This window comes from Dendrobium catenatum, unplaced genomic scaffold (assembly GCF_001605985.2).
Source record: "Dendrobium catenatum unplaced genomic scaffold, ASM160598v2 fragScaff_scaffold_156, whole genome shotgun sequence".
Taxonomy (NCBI): Eukaryota; Viridiplantae; Streptophyta; class Magnoliopsida; order Asparagales; family Orchidaceae; genus Dendrobium; species Dendrobium catenatum.
Window position 1 is genome coordinate 10,815,084 of NW_021318618.1, and position 12,121 is coordinate 10,827,204.

The window sequence follows — 12,121 nt, forward strand, 5'->3', positions numbered from 1 at the left end:
TGTCTAGTGAGAACATCCATGACTAAAGAAAAAAGATATGGCCTTAAGGCTGGTCCTTTATATAATCCAACTGAAATAGGAAAATACTTTGTCAAACCACCTTGTGTTTGAACCCAAGTAATAGCTCATGCATACATATCTTTAATTATATGAATATAAGCGTTATTAACTCCTTTCTTTTCAAGAACTCTCCATAGCACTTCTCTTGGAACTTTAATATTTTCTTTCTCTAAATCAATAAATATCATATGTAAATCCTTCTTATTTTTTATATATTTATCCAACAAACCTCTCAGTAAATGTATGGCTTCCATAGTAAACCTTCCCAATATGAATCCAAAATGAATTTAAAAAACATTAGTATTGGGTCACAACCTACGTACCACAACTCGCTCCCATAGTTTTAAGGTATGCCACTTTAACTTAAATCCTTTATAATTCACACAATCTTGTGCATCACCTTTATTCTTAAAAATAAGAATTACACACTCATTCTCCACTCTTATGGCATCTTTTTAGTCTTCAAAACAATATTTAAAATTTTAGTAAGCCAAGAAATTCTTTCATCTCCTAAGCATTTCCACACCTCTATTGGAATATCATCAGGTCAAACATCTTTTCCACACATCATTTTCTTTAAAGCCTCTCTAACTTAACTTTTATTAATTTGCCGATAAAATAAAAATATTTATTTTCATTTAGGGTGCTAAAGTCACTAAAGTCAATCGTATTTTCACAATCTTCATTATAAAGTTTAGAAAATATTTCATCCACCTTTATTGTATATCATCTTCTATGAAAAGTACTGATCTTCATCCTTAATACACTTCACTTGAACTAAATCCTTATTACTCATATGTTTTGGTTTGGCCGACTTATACATATGAGTACTCTTAATTAGAATAATGGTAGAAACTTTGTTTGAACTTTTTAATGAGTGATATGAAAGGTAAGATTCTTTTAGAATTTCAACTGGGCTCATATCAAATTTAGAACACTTATATTAAGAGCCAAAGGATGATAAGTAGGGTGGTATTTTGAGATTCTAAAATAATTCAAAAATGTCTTAATCTATCTTATGTTGGAATTTAAATTTTGGATGAGAAAAAGCTTAGTTCAAGTTGATATTTTATTAGAAATTTGAGATTAAATTTTTCATATTTGGGACTTAAGATTTGTGGTCTACCCTAAAGCCTAAATCTAATTTGGGTTCTATAGGCTAGTAGCCTGAACCTATCTAATGTACTTTGGACTTACATCGACCTGGATTGAAAGCCATCTAACCCACTAAAGTTCTTTAAAATTAAGATTCAGGTCTCATTAAAGATATTTAGTGTGTTATTTAAGTTTTTAGAATTTTGGAGCTGACATCTAAAGAGTTTCCTAAATGGCCCCTTACTTATGAATGGTATGGCTATAATTGAGTCAACTAAATTTTATTTAATTTTCATTTATTTATAATGAAATGCATATTAATTGACCTTTTATCCAAAAATGATATATTGTGAACTTTAAAAAGGTATAAAAATAGGTTTTTCTCTCATAGAGCACAAAATCCTCTAGATAGATCTGCAGCTTAATAAGACAGGTAGTCTATCACGACCCACAAACAGGGAGGTGCATAATAAGGAGAGAAGATAGATTTGTATGCATGAGAACTCTAGACGTGCTCTAACTTAATTTTTAGGAGTGGTTATCTCACCATGTGAGACTAATTTTTTTATTTAGCTACAAGTAGAAGATTTTTTTTGTTCATAAGAGCCTACTGAAATCCATGCTAAAAATAGAACATGCAATTAATAAAACTATGAGAATAATGTAATTTTTACTGCAAAAATAATTTAAACAATCATCAACAGCACGTAGAGTACCAAATATGATGCAAGTTCTTTTAAAGTGAAGCATTTTTTTCCTTCATTTTTTTGGCTTCCTTCATTATGCTCCTTTGAACCATTAGATTCAGATCTCTAATTAAAAATAACCCCCCTATAAAGGGTGTTTCTTTTCACTTTGGATCCCAAATTATCAAATTTATAACTCCATATGAAAAGAATTCTCCCCTAAGGGATGTTTCCTTTATCTCCATATTCTAAATTGAATTTGCTAAAATAATTCACTTTATTTTACTTTCACAGCTCTTTTAAAATATAAATTTACATTTTGGAAAAAATAAAAGATTCTATACACCCTACAAGTTATCCTAATCAGTTTATATACAATCAAAAACTCTTTTAAATACAATTACTCATTTTTTAGCAAGCACACTTACTTGGCCATGCTTTTAATTTTTTAGGGGGCTAGGAAATAAAGAGCACCTACAAAAACTTTATTAATCATATTTTAATTTACCTCCTTTTATAGCCATAAATAAGTACGACCACCTACATAAAATTTATTAAAATCCATTTCATTCCTACCCTAAGAAAATCTATCGTACATTACTAATCATAGAGAAATAATAACCTAGAATAAGCATCACAAAATTGATCATATCAAATTATGACAACCTTTACACCTTTTACATATAAATCCACATCAATCCACCTCACAGAGAAAAGAAGTGAACACGTCATAAATAAAACACATGAAAGAACAACAATTTGACCTACAGTTAGAGTAGGTTGTCTTAACAAGAAAATTGTAGTGTTTATAATAGTCTATATGGCTTGGATGTATCCTAAGTTGGCTATTGTTTGAAGTTTTCTAGTGCTTCACTTTGATTAGTTTTTGGGATAAGAGAGATTTAATTCAGGTTTAAGTCTTAGTATTTTGATGTTTATTTTAAAATGAGTTTTAATTATTTAAGTTCATTAATTATTATTTATCTAAAGCCCTTGAATTTACACCTTTACCTTCCAAATGGAATCAAGCAAAGGATATAAAGGCTTCAATTTATTAATGGTTTATTATTGATTATTCCAATTAAATAATAATTTTCTTTGTTTAATTTAGAGCCATGAGCTTTATTTCACCCTCCTTGGGCTAACTTAATAGCCTCGTAAGTCTGGGTTACCCAATAATCATCTTTAGATTTATGTTTTCTATTTTAGATTAGCCTTGTTGATTTGTTAAATAATTTATGGATTAGTTATTTAAGTTAAATGGCAATTACATATGTTTGCACCAATGCCATGAGATTTATTTCACCCTCCTTAGGGCTAACTTTATAGACTTGTAGGCCGAGGATTCCTAGTAATTCCATAGGTTAAGGATTAATTTTATTTTATTTTAATTAAATCAAATGATTTTAATTAATTAATTTTATTAATTTTTTTGTATGTTTGAGATTTAATTAAATTAGTTGAATTATCCTAATTACTATCCATAAGTGTATTTAACTTTAACTTGACTTTTTAATTTATTATAAATTTTTATAAGTTTTATAATTTTAAATAAATTCTATATTTTATAACCAATTCAAAGTAATTAAGGATTAAGGTTGAGTGAATTAAATTTTTTTTCAATTAGTTGTTATTTTTAAAAGTTCATCCCTTTTAATGAAATATTTAACTAAGAGTAATTAGGATATTTTTCTTTTTGGTTCCAAATCAACTCCAAATTTATTGAAATCTTCTCTAAATGTCACAAATGACTCTTAGAGATGATTTCAAGTGTTTGAATTCATTTTGGTATTTTTTATTATTTTATTTAATTTATTTAAATTTTTCTTCAATATTTTGTTATTCAAAATTTATTTTGGATTTAATGGTGATTTTTCTCTTGTTTGTTATTTTGTTCTAAGGAGTTCAAGTTATATAATGCAATTTTTAGATTTAAGTTGAATCAGTTATGAATTAATTAAAATCTTAGGTCAATTATGTGAACAAATTTATGGATCACTAAATGATGAACTAAATGATAATAAATTGTAATAAAATTTGAATCATTGCCCCACCTAGACCTAACTTCAAGCCCAATACTGTTGGATTCTTAGTGGACTTACTAAGGTTGATAACTTAATCACCTAATGCAAATATAACTATGCATTAAAAAAATAATTTAGGTCAAACTAAGCATGGGATTAGGGTGCAATTAGGTCTTCTAACCCTTAGACTAAGCACAATTAATCCACAAAATTTAAAAACCTAATTCCCATTGGAAAGACGGTTATGCTAATTTGAATTTAAGGGTTAATCACTAAACCATAAATTTGAATTTACCAAATGAAGCTCTTAATCACTTCAAACAAGGGTGGTTAGTGGGAGGGAAGTACAAAATGCTTATAGCATCAAATTTTTATAAAGACCCTTAGGAATAATTGGTTTGAGGGAATATTTAATTTTTAAGTTTATTGAATTTTTATAAGGACTTGGATAAATTAGTTTGAGGGAATATTAAAAGATAGTCTGAGTTTTTTTAGCCACTACTGGCCACCACCTGGGGAGAATTGATGTGGAAAGGTATTTGGAAGGTTCATGTACCCAATGCATGGTTCTATTGGCTCTAGAGAAGAGCAATTGGATGATGGGGCTTTGGATGGACATTTTGGGGAACTTTAGGCTATCTTAACTTCTAACCCAAGATAGCTTAGGGCCTAGGTTTACTATTGTAGGTTCATGGAACCTAGAGCTATCTAATGCAAGTGTTAATTTGACTTGGTACAGATTAGGATCAAAATTGGCTCAACCTAAGGTGATTTTGGATACTTTGGGTTAGCCTAATGCCTAGCCTAAATGAGCCTATAGGCTGTGCCACCAAGGTTAGGTGTAAGGAGCCATAAAAGACCCAATAAAGTGTTGGGTTCAAATTGTCTTAGGTTGGAAGCTAGCCCAAGGAGATCCTCTTTTAATCAGTTATGTTAAGCCATATGGCTAGCCCAAGTGGACCCAAGGGTTGGGTTCATTATAAGTTACACTAGGGGACCTAAGGGATAAGCCCAAGGGTTCAAATTGGCTTGATAATACTTAGAGCATCAAATTTTTATTAGATTTAACTATAAGGTTTATTTTCCAAACTTGATAGACTTGATCAACAAGGTTTGACCAAGGGTTTGAAAGTTTATTAGAGATGTTAAGCCCTTATGAACTAGCATGAGGCTAACCAAGAGGGGGGGGGGGGAATTGGTGTTTTAAAAATTCTCAAATAGAATTCACGGTTTAAAACTAAGAACAAGCACCCACAAAAATAAAGTGTTGAAATTAAATATAAAAAGTAATAAGAAAGAGCAAACCACAATTTATAGTGGTTCAATCAACTTGACCTACGTCCACTCCTTGGAGCCTCTCCTCCAGGTATTTAAGTGTCTCTCCTTTTTCCCCCACAGCAAGGCAGAGAAGCCTGTATAAAACTTATTTCCACCGACCCTTGGTGAGGCAGATAATTCAACTCCTTTCGCTTCCTCCTAAAGCAGGCAGATAACCCGACTCCTTTTGCTTTCTCCTAAAGCAGACATAGAACCTTACCCAATTACTAAAGTAGACCTCTCTAGAACATCCAAGGAACTAGGTATGATAACTAGAGAAGATGACTTGGATCCTTGCTTGGAGGAACCTTTATGAAACCCCTCACAAACTCCCCCTTATAAGAACCTCTCTCTCTCTCTCTCTCTCTCTCTCTCTCTCTCTCTATCCCAAGCTCTCTCTTTCCTCTTGGCTCTCTTAGGTCAATACAGCATCAAAAGATCCAATATTGAGTAAATAAAAGATCTTATATATAAGGGCTTCAAATTTGCCCTAAATTGCAACAAACTAATAAAGAACATCCAGGACAATCGATATACGATTAGTACAAATTCAGCTCAATCACGTAAGATGATATGGAGGAGACTGCACGATTAAAATATTTATTTATCCTAATTATCCAGGATAATTAGACATCATTCTAAATGATTAGTTCAAAAATGTCAAGTATCATCCTGACCATCGCTCTATTTGGCTAGACTTTCATGTTGGACGATGGAAAAATAATTGATCATCCAGGATGATTATTGGATTGTCCTGTACAATTAGTGCAAATGAATACATATCATCTAGAACATCATTTTGATTATCAAGGAAGAAATAAAGGTTTATTTAACTGATCGTCTCGGATGATCCTGAGATCATTCAGGATGATATGATTGATCAATCAAACCTTAATTGCTTTCCTTAATTATCTGACTAATTTAGGCATAATTATAATGCATAGTCCAAGACGATGTCTTGGATGATGTCTAAAATTAATAACATGCCTAAAAGAGTTGGCGGCCGATTCTTTCTAATTTGAGCATATCATCTAAGATGATGCTAATATCGTCCAGGATAATTAGCTTAATTTTGGCTAACATAACTAGGATGCCCTAAATAGGGTTTCTATTTTAAACTGATCATCTATGATGATTTGGGATCGTCCTAGATGATATGATCAAAAATAAAAAACTCTAAAATATATAGAATTTTTCTCCCTATGTGTGTGTGCAAGTTTACTTAGCATCAGGACCCACTTTATTATATTTGACTCAAGAAAAGGTAAAAACACTTGGTGTATGCTTACAGACTGACTTAGTCTTAATCTACCCAACCTTGAGCTAGATTGATTTATAATTAACCTTGTGGACCTAAAACATTAGTAGGAAGGGAAATCGTAGAAAAATAGAAGTATCCAAAATATTTTTTTCATCAAAACTATAATCCTTGAATCTAGATTTGCAACAATCTCCCCCTTTTTGATGATGGCAAACATTTAGTAAAAAGTTTAATTTAAGCAGTAAATTCAAACATAATGTGAAGGAAAAATAATGTGAACCAAGCATTTCAAATTTTACTAAAATCAAACAAATGGTATAAACACTAAACAAAAGTATTAAAAAAGTACAACGAAATAACATAAACAATATCACTACTCCTCCTTTTGACAATACAAAAAAGGAGGAAACATAACAGAAAATATAAAAAGAAATAAATGACATTATAGAAAACATCATAAGGATAATAATATATAAGTATGAAGGGCCATGATCATTAGAAGGAGGTGGTGGTGGTGGCTAAAAGAAACTGAAAATAGCAGGGAACTGCTCCCCAAATCAAGCCATATCCTGATCGTGCTACTACTGCATGTGAGTCATGTAAGCATTAAATCTAGCGACATCCTTCACATGTTGTTGCTCCTATACAGCAACATAAGAGTCAAACCTGACCTCCCATAGGTCAAATCGCTCCACCAGCTGATCTAACTGTGAGTGCTAGTGGATCGAAATAGATGCATAAACAGGTGTAGGATTAGCTTCCTCCTCAACTCCCCCAGCTTCCTCATACTCCAAGTGGAGATGAGTATTATGAAGAATGTGGAAGGAGTTGTTAGTGTAGAAGGTAGGCTAAAAATTAGGTGGGGTGGGATATTAAAGATTATACTTGGTTTCCAGGATATAGGATATGATGTGTCCTAAGGAAAGGCTAGGCTTTCTATTATACCCTAGATCCCTAATGCTAGTGAGGTGCTCAATGTAATGGAAAAGAAGATTAGTTCTGTTGAATTCCTTATGGGCTATGATGTAGAACATGGTGATAGAAAGGAGAGGAGTGATGTGGACAGGAACACTGGCTTTGGGAATAACTAAGGTAAGAAGTACATGTTGGATTTTCCTAGCATGCTTGACAAAGGTGCTAGAAGCCCCATTATGATAGGAGATAAGAGTGTTTCTCTAAAGGTAATTGGCAGGAGATTAGTGATAATCAGGATCTTGAGATAAGAGGTGAAGCTTGTCTCCAGTAATGGACAATTAGAGGAGTTCGTGGCAGTCTTGATAGGTAATTTCAATAGAGTGTTTATTGATATAAGATTGAAGAGTAGTGAAAGAGCAGTTTATCCTAAGGCTTGCAAAAAATTCAAAGAGAAGTTTAGAATTAAAGGGGAAGGCGAGGGTAAGGATGAAGGTAAGGGAGGTGTGAGAAAAAAGATTAAGGATAGGATAAGTGAGCATATGATGGATGATAGTCCTGGACAGAGTGATCCTGGCTATCTTGTAGCAAAGGTAAGCGACTTGGTTAGCTACCTCAGTGAATTGAGGGTCAACAGTGTCCCTCGAAGAACTTCCAACCAACATTTTGGAGCACTTATCACCTGCCATTATACAAGAGTATTAAAGCTTGAGGAAGAGGAATAAAGAAATAAAAGGTTGAAGGTGAGAAAACACTTTAAATCATGCTATTTATAAAGAAATGGCCAGATCATCCAGGATGATCACATAATCGTCCAAGACAATCATGCAAAATTATGACATTCGGGATAATTGGTTAAAATGGCAGTTATATCATCCAGGACAATCAAACATTGTCTGGGATGATTAGATATAAGCGATCGTCCTGAGGAGTCATGCCAGATGATCATTGAAAATGTAGATCATCTAGGATAATTAGGTGGATCATCCAGTAATATCAATACTAATATATCGTACCGTCTGAATTTAAAATGTGTAACATCTTTTCCATATGGATCGTACAGGAGAAACAGGTGGATCATCTAGGATGATCATAAATAATTGAGGCAGACTTTGATTAGATCGTCCAGGATGATGTGGTTCATCCAGGACGATCACAAATAATTGAGCAGGATTTGATCAGATTATCCAGGATGATGGTATCATCCAAGATGATCTCAAATGATTAAGTCAGATCAGCCTACAGATGAATAAGGAAGGGTAGATTGAATATATCATCTAGGAAGATAGGAATATTGTCCAGGATGATGTGACCAAAAAATTAAATTTTTTGGCTAGATAGAGGTGATCAGAGAAGGCCTAAAAATTAGGAAAAAATAGTAATAAATAAAAATAAAATAATAAAAAAGATGATAAAAATGAGAAAAAGAAAAAAATAAAGTTTTTTTTTATCAAAGCAAGAATATGATAAGTTATTCATGTGATTGAATTAAAAATTTATAAGACAATGAGTTAACATCTTTGAATTTTGAAAAACAGTACAAAAACTAATCCTGTTAACCCTAGCTTAGACTTTTTATGGGGCAAACCATCTTTTAAAAATAAAGATCTAACTTAAAAAATTTAATTGGATAAGAAAATGTGATCCTTTCAAAACATTATTCTAGAAAAATATCTTATAGAATAATATACCAAAGTAATGAGTCACAATTATTAATTTCAAAATCAAACCTTTAAAAATATCAAGTTACACATGAGTTCTTCTAAGATTTAAAGGTTTAAAAGAAAAGAAAGCTTACTTTCTTGTGGGCTCATTTTATGCCTCTTGTTAATTGGTTGGTGCACTTTGCGTATCTTTTGATTTTGTGATACACTTTGTGTATCTTTCAATTTTTTTTTGCGGCCATTGTGCATCTTTTTAGTTTTTATTTCTTTTTGAGGTCTTTTTATACCATTTTTCTTTTTTGCGAGCTAGATTTTTTTCAAAACTTTTAAATACTCTTAATTATGAGAAGATCTTTTAAACATCATAGAAGGAAAAACTCACTCTCTAATATAAAGAAGAGTAAACCACAAAGTAAAACAATTCATATGATAAATGCAATGAAAATATTACAAAAGCTTAAAAGTGATTTAATGACTTTGAACATTATTTAAATAATATAAATTTCTATAGCAAGAAAAAAAAGATCAAAATTACAAAGTCCAGTTGTTAATTTGAGGTATATTTTTATTTAGAAAAGAAAATTACATTTCTAGAAAAAGTTAGAGGAAGGGAAATTATCATTAGTGTTTCTCTCTTTAACTAATTTAAAGATGTCAAATATTGACTACAAAATTTTCAAAAATAAAAATAAGGCATAAAATATCATTTCAGAGTGACCAAAAAAAAGAAAAAAAGAAAAATAAAAAACCTAAAACAACAGAAATGAAAACACGAAAAAATAATAAAAATCAATAATTAACACTAAAGACAAAAGAAAAGTCAGAAAAAAAATAAAGAAAAGAAAACAACAAACAATAGATTTTAAGCAAAATGATGTAGCTCATTCAATGTTATTTAAATTAAGCATATAGACATTGTTAATCCTTTTTCCCCTACAAAATAGTGTTGTTATTCAAGCTAATGATGCATGTATTTATCAAAAATTTCATAATAAATCCCTTGTCGCAAAGTTGACTAATACTGAGAAAATTGTGTTTCAAACCATCTACAAGCAAAACTTTTTTCAATCAAAAGGTTCTTAGAGTTTTTGATTATACTTATGCCCACCACTTTCCTGGTGGTGTTATCTCTAATATTGACTTTGCCTTAGGGGCCTCCAGCAAAATAAATTGGTTGGCATCTCTAGTCATATGTCGTGAGCATCCGCTATCTATGTACCATATGCTCTCCTGAGGTCTTTTGTGAGAGCACTCTTATAAAATCATCAAACATCAAATTTAAGAACCCAAACAAGTTTGGGTCCCTTCGTATGAAAAGAAGAATATAATGCATGTGTGTTATGCTATGAATCATATAATTTGAGTCTCCACACCCAATGTGTACTATGATGAACAGTACAAGTATGTGAAATGTGTTCTAGTATGCCACATGAAAAATATCTAACACCAAGAAATGGGTTTACTAATCTATTTAGGTTATAGTGCCTCTTCCTAGATTTCAAAACTTTGGCTTTGGATCAGGATTGAAAAATTATTCATGTGTGGGTGGAGTCATTTTTTTCTCAAGTTCTTTTAATTTAACTTTAAAAAAAAGAGTTAGCACTTTCTAAAATAGCATTATCAACTTTTAAATAGTGCTCCATACTCTCAAATTCATCAATATATATTTTTAAATCATTTTCAAGTGTAGTGTGGGATGCTTTCAATTAATCATGCTCAATGACCAACTCAGAATACTTTTTATTTAACTCATCAAAATCATCAAGTAATGACATGAAATTGCTATCAAGTGTAGAGTAATCTTTAAACAACACTTCATCTTCTTTTTATAAATTTAAAATATTCTAATTTCAGGTTAGCATGCAATTTCTTAAGTTTCATATATGATGCATGAATTTTCTTAGAAACTTTAAGAAATTGATCATAGGTTAGTTCACATATCTCTTCTTTATCAGATTGACTAAGATGATCGCCTGCCATCAAATATAGTTTTGTTGTCTCCTCTTTAGCTTTAGTCTTAGTGGAGCCAGATACATAATCTACCCATAAAGCATTTTGGAACCAGTTCTTATCCTTCATGAACTTGGGTTTCTCCTCACCCATCCCCTTACTTGCGTAAGTCCCCTTACTTGCGTAAGTCTTAAGTGTAGGATAATAAGCTTTAACATGTCCCAGCTTCTTGCATTCAAAACAAATTATATAAGTAAAACTTTTAAAATTTTTGCTACCCTTACCTTTATTCCACTTTTGATGGTGTTTTTGTTTATTACTTATAAAGATTTTGAATTTCCCAGTGATTAAGGCAACATCATCACTTTTAGACTTGGAAGAATCAATATCCATATCATTAGCCTTCAATGCCATAGTTTTCTCCTTCTTCTTCTTACAAGCATCAAGTTGTCTTTGGTTCACTCCTTGCTCTTAAACAATGAGTGATCCAAGTAAGTTATTAGTAGAATTAGTATTCAAATCTTTAGATTCAATTATTACAGTAACCTTAGCATCAAAGGTAGAAGGCAAGCAACTCAATTTTTTATTAAATTTTTTATAATTAGTGAGTTCTCTTCCTAAGGCATGTAGTGAGGAGACGATTTGAGTAAACCTAGTATACATGTCAGATATCAATTCATTAGGTTTCATGCAAAAAATTTTTTAGTCATGCAATAAGATATTCAATATATATTTCTTAACTTTATTTGTGTCTTCATAAGTGATACATAGTTTATCCTAGATTTTTTTACCAGTGGTACAAGTTGAGACATGCATGCAATCTTTAGATTTGAAAGCATATAAAAAATAGTTCAAATATTTTGCGTTAAGTTATGCTAACTCCCTATCATAAAATTGTTTCAAATTCAGGTCTATGAACTATGTTTTGATGATTGGCAAACGCTCTTATTTGACTTGGACTGTCTTTTACTACTGATATTTCAGGACCCAAAGATCAGACGAAAATCAGAACCAGCTCAAGATGGGGTAGATTAGGGTTGAGTTAGTCTGTAATTTAATTTTCCCTCTTTGAGTCAATTGTAATCTTTGGCCATAGACAATTAAGGTATTCTATATTTTTTGGTAATCGGCCAGGACGATCTTGGATCGGCC